The sequence below is a fragment of the Oxyura jamaicensis genome, chromosome 8 (genome assembly GCF_011077185.1).
Source record: "Oxyura jamaicensis isolate SHBP4307 breed ruddy duck chromosome 8, BPBGC_Ojam_1.0, whole genome shotgun sequence".
NCBI classification, from domain to species: domain Eukaryota; kingdom Metazoa; phylum Chordata; class Aves; order Anseriformes; family Anatidae; genus Oxyura; species Oxyura jamaicensis.
In genome coordinates this window covers 13,997,702-14,004,744 of record NC_048900.1, presented here as the reverse complement: position 1 = coordinate 14,004,744, position 7,043 = coordinate 13,997,702, and the positions used below count along the sequence as shown (strand labels likewise).

Here is a 7,043-nt window from a genome sequence, read left to right as displayed (position 1 = left end):
TCAAAGTATGGGCAATAACAATGAATAACATTAGCATGCTAAGATGTAAGAAGTAATAAATCCTAACTACAGAGTGCGAGAGTACTGAATTTAAAATTAGAATCTTCTGTTGAACTCAGTAGCAGCCTCTGGTTTTCCCCACACTTAAGAAATACAAATCTTCATGCAGTTGCAAGGGACATGATTGTAATTGTCATTGTAATAATACTATCAGTACTAACTTATTATAATAATTGCTATCATGTTATAATGCATGCTACAAATAGGAAGACATATAAAGAAATGTAGCGTCAAGAAAAGCTAGGAGCACGGATCTCTTCCTACCCCTCTTCCTTTCCCAGCAGGGTCAAATGTTATGCCTTACAATTTGCACTGCTGAAGCAAATGAGCTTGTATGGGAGAAATCCTGGGTCAAACCTGTGGACTTACAGGACTAGTGTACTTTCTAAGATCAGGTAACTCTTTTTAGCAGGGTTTCAATGCTAATTGTACAGTTCTGAATTATACTGTTTAACTGATAATGAGACAATCTGTAACAGCAAAATAAATAACGCTGTGGCCTGTCCAAGTTCTAAAGTTAGTATATAAAAATAATTAATAATAATAATAATAATAAAGCTGTACTAAATCGCTGTGTTTCTATAGTAAAGAAAATAAATTCTGTTCAGGACATGTTGCAAAGGTATTTTGTTCTACTTTTAGTTCTCTCACAGTCAGATTTCAGGCAAACCCCATTTTCTTGCAAATGGAGTTACACAGCATGTTTTTTTTCCTCCCTTGCTTCTGTCATTCCTCATTTGCACCAGAAATCTTATTTCCATTTCTTCCCATCCAGAAGGGCAGTGTTATTTATTATTTTGCTTCCTGCTGATTATTGATTCCACTCTGCAGAATATATTACAGCTGCTGGATGAATTATTTTTCCCTCTGAGAATAGAGAAAATCTTTATAAAAAGAAAGTGTTTAGTAAGCTTGTCTACCAATCCTTTTGGTGCTGAGATTCAGACAAGACCTAGCTAGAAATTTCAGGCTCTTCTTGTTGCTCTTTATTTCCAGTGAATGTACTGACAGTCAAGTCAGGAGTACATTATCCATTAGTTGTAGCTGAAGCAATGTATATCTTTATGTAGCTCTCTGAAAAAAATTCTGATTTTGATTACTTTATCCTCAGTTGCAGAAGTTTTTGAGTACTTAGCACATTTTTTTTTCCCCAACAAATATGTTCTTTGGCATCTTTTTTTGGAACAGGGAAGCAAAACTAGCTAAACTTTGATTTTTTCATGAATTTATTTTATCATAGGAGGTAAAAATAGCAAAGTCCAGTAAAAAGAATTGGAAATTGTAATTAGGAGTCAGTTGTGCTGTACTTGTGGAGGTAGAATCTCAAGGGCAGATCTTAAAAGAAGAGGTTTCACTATCTAAGGTTAATGCAGGATTCACCTCACTGTGCAGGAACAGGAAGAAAGCTGCTGTTATCAAAGATCTATATCACATATCCAATTTTGTCATAGTTATCCTGAGTCTAATTCAAGTCCAGGTTATTGCTCTGTTTAGGGTTAAGATTTGAGGGAAGAGGATGTGAAGGAGACATTATCTATTAGACTCTCCTTAGATAGATAAGAAGTTAGCATGGAGAGTCATTTCCTTAAGTTGCATTTTGTGGTAGATGCTGACAAACATTTGTAATTATAGCTATGATTTTGCAAATTGATCATGGTTGGATGCTACAGGGCTCTGAAATTAGGAACAGGTTTATGGGATCATGTGAGCCTTGTCCCATTTTGCATAATTGCTGGTTGAAATAAAGACTAGGACTTGGGCTATGGGATGTTCCAAATGGGCTCTTGAATTAGGAAAACAGTGTATATCAGCTGGTAACTATGTTGCTTTTTTTCATTTTTCAGATGTTACTTTTCCCTCTATAGATATGGTATTGGTTAGGGTTAGGGTAGCTAAATATAGGAGAATCTGTTTATACTGTTGGATGTTGCATGACCATGAGAACTAGGAAGAGACTAGATGACAGTCCAATCCTATTTTTCCCTATATCAAACTATCTGTATATTCTGCAAAGCCCTCAGAGTTTGGGAAGCTGCTAGCATGGATTTAGGAGAACAGCAAAATTCTTTAGGTATAGGTAGGCAAACTGGATTATGATTCAAAGTAGGGTTTAAAAGCTAGGACTTATAAAACTAATGCCCCTGTAGCCTGATAAATTCCTATATGCTTCTAGACTCCCCAAGGTAGGAAGAAGGTTAGTAGAGAAGGCAGTGATGTCTTTCAAATTCGGGCAGCTTTAAGATTAGGTTTAAGAAATTCAAAGGTAGATGGTTTATTGCAGTCTTCTGCAAGGGCCACAGAGTTAGGAAATGAGTTGCTGTACATTAGGAGCTGAAATACATGTTTTTTGTTTTTTTTTTTTTTTTCTACTTAAAGCCACCTAAAAATGTAGATTGAGGGTTATGAAGATGGCTGATATCATTTTAGGACAAAATTTTATCCTTCATTTTAGTACATTGATAAAGATAAATCTTATTCTTAAATTTTGGACTCAAAAACTCATAGTCAGTTTATATTGCATTCTGAAAAACCTTCAGAGGTAGAAATAGGCCTATTACAGACTAGAGCCAAATCTTAGAATATTTCTACTATAGCATGGGAGGCACTGGGAACATTCTTTTTCCAGATGCCATTGGGCCCTGTAAGATCAAAAACGGGCTGTGCTAAAAATTGCTAAGGCCTTAATTACTGAATTTCTTACACCCATGGAAAACTGGTTTCAATAGAGAAAGATGGATTCATTGTCCTTTAGCAAAGGAATATTTCCTTGATGCAAAACAACTTTTGGATTTAGATTTGAGCAAGATTTTCAGATTTAGAGCCAGTCTGTATTTGTGATTTTCTACACCCACAGAATTAGGAAGTTGATTGGTGTTTCCACTGGCTGGTGTATTATTTTGTATTTTAGTCTAGGCCCATGCTATCTATATAAAATTATGCAGTGAACTTTGTGGTTAGAGCATAGCATTCAAAATGAAAAGTTCAAGAACCTAGTCCATTACTTCATTCTCCACTAGCTACAGAATGAGGAATTAGGTAAAGAAAAAAAGAATCTGATTCCAATTTTTTTTTTTTTACTTATTTATTTATTTATTTATTTATTTACCTTTCAGTGTGGGGAAATGTTTCTCACATTTTAACTGGGTAGGGGTTAGCATTTGGGTATATGAAACCTCAGGAGACTGGCTTGCTTTTAGATTCTCCAGTGACCACAGAGGTAGAAAGACTTCTTTCTGCAGAGGCTTTATATTTTCTGCTTCTTCCCTGGTTACAATGTAGATTAGGTTATGGCTGAGGTTTGGGAAATTAAAGTTCCAAAAGCTCAGTTTATTACCTTATTTTGTACTTCCCACCCACTGACTTAGATGGAGAGCTTATGCTGGAAGTGTTGAACTGAAGCCCTTGGGAAATAAGCTTGAAGAAGTGAAATTGTTCAATTTTGCTCAATTCCATTTTGTATCATTGCTAGAGACAGGAAAAGAGCATTAGAGATGGTGGTTTCTACAGATATAAAGCGGTATGTTACAATTTAGTGTTACAGACTGTGAAAATTTTAATTGACGTTAGGATTTTGCAATCTAAAACTATTGTACTGGACAAAGAGAAGGAAGACAAGAGATGATGCCAATAAGATCAACTACTTTATCTGGTCTTTTTGTTGAATATAATGAAGGTTAGGGTTAGCATTCTGGTCAGGGAGCCTAAAGCTGCTACAAGTCACTCTCTTACTGTTCTGTGGTGGTTTTACCTTGCTGGGTGGTTAAACTGCACCACAACCACCCTCTCAACTCCCCCTCCCCAGAAGAAGAGGGGGAGAAGAAAGCATACTGGAAAGAAAAAACAAGGCTCACAGTTTGAGATAAGGATCATTTAATTAAAGGGAAAAGGAAGGGGGAAAAACAACAAGCAAAAGTGTGGCAGAAACAGAGAGGGAAAAAAAAAGAAAAAGAAAAAAAAAAGAAAAAGATTCTAAAAGAGTCTCTGCTTCTGATCACTGAGCAATGTTCAGCCATGTCCCAGGAAGAAGGGCCTCAATACAGATAGCTTATTGTTTAGGAGGACAGATGTTTTCATAATGAGAGACCCCCCTCTCCTTTCCCTTTCCCAACTTTTATTGCTGAGTGTGACATGATATGGTATAGAGTAATCTTTTGGTTGGTTTAGGTCAGCTGCCCTGATGATGTCCCCTGCCACCTCTTGCCCCCCCTCTGCCTACTTTCTCTGGTGGGTTTCGAGAAAGCTTTGATGCTGCGCCAGCACTGTTCAGCAGAGACACAACACTGGTGTGATATCAATGCTGTTCTACCTACAAGTGCAGAGCATAGCACTGTATGAGCTGCTGTAGGGAAAGTTGATTCCATCCCAATCAGACCTAGCACATGGACTCAAGAAATCCCTTGGTGATTTGGTAAGAAGGAACACTTTTTAGTTTTCCTCACAGCAGGATTTGGGCCCTCAAATTAGAGCACCTGGAACTGAAGTTTAGGAAGAGGCTTAGCCAGTCAGAGTCATTGGCCGATTGTCCTGGTGTGACAATGTAACATAAGGTCACCTGTGCTTGGCCTTACTGATGATAATTTTAACTGTGATACAATTGGGAATTATGGGTATTGTTAATATTAAGGCCTTTTTGAAGAACATGTTTATATGAATCACCAGTGTGGGAAAAGACTTGTGTTTGCTCACTGATGTCTTACATTTGATTACTTGAAGACCACAGCCCAAGAAATTGCAAAATAAGGACATCCACAAGATGAATGATGCTTGAATCTACAAAATTTCTTAAAAATCCAGGAGATACAAAATTTTTTTTGGTTGAAGTAACTCTCTCAGTCTGAACTCAGCCATAACTGCAAGAAGCAAAAAGGATTGTTTCCTTCAAGTATGTACTGGAAAAGTACTCTGGATAATATTATGGTTGTGATGGGAGTGGATAGATATGGTATGAATCATAATGAGTGGAATGTGTCCCACTGTAACAATATCACAGACCTCACTTATCACCGTTAACACTGAGTATTGAGCTGTTTTCCTTGTAAAATATTTATATTTTGATTTCTAGACAGTAACTGGAACTCATGGAGATGATAACAGATCTTGGATCTAATTTCATCCAATGAAATGTATTTATTTTAAATATAGGAACTGTGCTGAAAGCTATGACAATTTATTACTTTCTCAAAAGTAATTAACAAAGGGGAAGGAGAATATCCAAGAAAATCATGTTATTGACATAATTAAATGCAAAATTAGTTCTCCTTTTTCATTTTTTATTTTGCTAGAAACTTGGAAACTTGGAAAAACTTGGAAAAAAATAAACTTTGAGAGAGCAATTAAACTAATTAAAAGTAATAAATGCCACTATCCTTAGATGAAGGTATAGATCACTTTTTAAGGATGCTAGAGAGTGTCATTTATTAACTTTACAGGAGGACTGGAAGCATCAATCAGAAAGGGAAAGCTAGCAAAAAGCATCAGACAACATACAGATTGATTTCTCAGCAGCCTTCTTTAATTTAAATGCTTTGCTCAATACTGCAGAAAAAAACATTATCTCATTTATTGCTCTGAGAATGGAGACAGAGAGCTGTTAATAGAGTATCTATTTGGAAAAGAACTGTGTATGGGTGACATACCAGCAGGTACAGTGTTAATTTACGTCATATAGACTGACTCAAATTACTCTATAAACATAAATAAATAAATGCATAAATAAATAGAATTAAAGAAATAACCAGGAACTCACAGGCAAAAATATGTTTAGAAGGCTGACTTTTTCTAAGCGGTCAATTCAACCATGGGTGAGCAAGGTGGGTTAATTCAAAGGTACCAGTCTTTTCAGTCTTAGAAGATGTAGTTTATTAAATTAACTTTGAAAAATTGCCCAAAAAGATACTGAATAGACATCTCTGATAAAAGAAAAAAAATATATATATAGCTAATTGGCCATTGTCTCCATACTACAGACTGCTGGAGATCATGATATAAACTGTAAGATTTATGTACAGTATGCATGGAAAGTTTAAAATTTGTGCTACAGAAACATCTTTGAAACAATTTCTTTGATCTATTAAGAAATTAGATAAATAAATAAAAACACCATTAAAAGGAAGGAAAAGGAAATTTCAGGTCAAAAACTACCAAAGGGTTATAGCACAAATTCACAGAAACTGTATTATAGACAAAATAATTTCCATCTTGCGGCACTATTGTATGGGTAAAGATTATGAATGGGCAGCATTTAAATGTACAGCATGTTGAGAAGAAAGGCAGTCTATCCTCCTCCCTTTCCCATCTCTCATTGTTTTATTTTCTATATTAGAACACTGTATTATGCAAAAATATATGTAACCTTTATATTTTCCAATGATTTTCTCTATTGTAAAGCATCTGAGGCTTTTCAAGTTGAAATCTTCATAGAAAGAAAATAAGCGATGAGTGACATAATCCAGCTGACAGTAACTATGTAGCACAGGTAATCATACAAAACAAACAAAAACAAACAAAAACAAACACTAGCAAACACACTCTTTGCAAGTGACTCAGCCTTACATGATCCATCAGCCTTATCCAGCCTTAGATCATGCTACAAGGAAAGACCCTAGATCATCATGGGAAAGTAGGAAAAAAAAAGCACATACTACAACACATGGAGCTACAGTCACATGTATAATACAAACAAGCTGCTCAGCATTTCAGTGAGGTTAGATCTTGTCACTCCTTAGAAAAAGAAAATGGAAGATTGTGGTGTGTTGACTGTGGCCAACTGCCAGATACCAACCCAAACTGCTCTCTCACTTCTCCTTTTCAGCAGAGCAGAGGGAAAAAATAAGATGAAAAATCTTGTGGGTCAAGATAAAGACAGTGAGATTGTTCACCAATTGACATCACAGGCAAAACAGATTTAACTTGGGGAAGATTTGTTTAATTAAATTCCAATTAAAAATGGAGTAAAATGGTGAGAATGAGACAAAATTAAACCC

The 7,043-nt window shown here is 35.8% G+C and overlaps 1 long non-coding RNA gene across 1 annotated transcript in view; it reads left to right on the top strand.

Moving 5' to 3' along the window:
* The window catches only part of LOC118170964, a 19,652-nt gene extending 15,429 nt beyond the window's left edge, over positions 1-4,223 (top strand). The window contains exons 2-3 of the long non-coding RNA XR_004752969.1: positions 651-662; positions 4,039-4,223. This is a non-coding gene — a long non-coding RNA (uncharacterized LOC118170964). The remainder of the gene's footprint in view (positions 1-650; positions 663-4,038) is intronic.
* Positions 4,224-7,043: the final 2,820 nt, after the last annotated feature.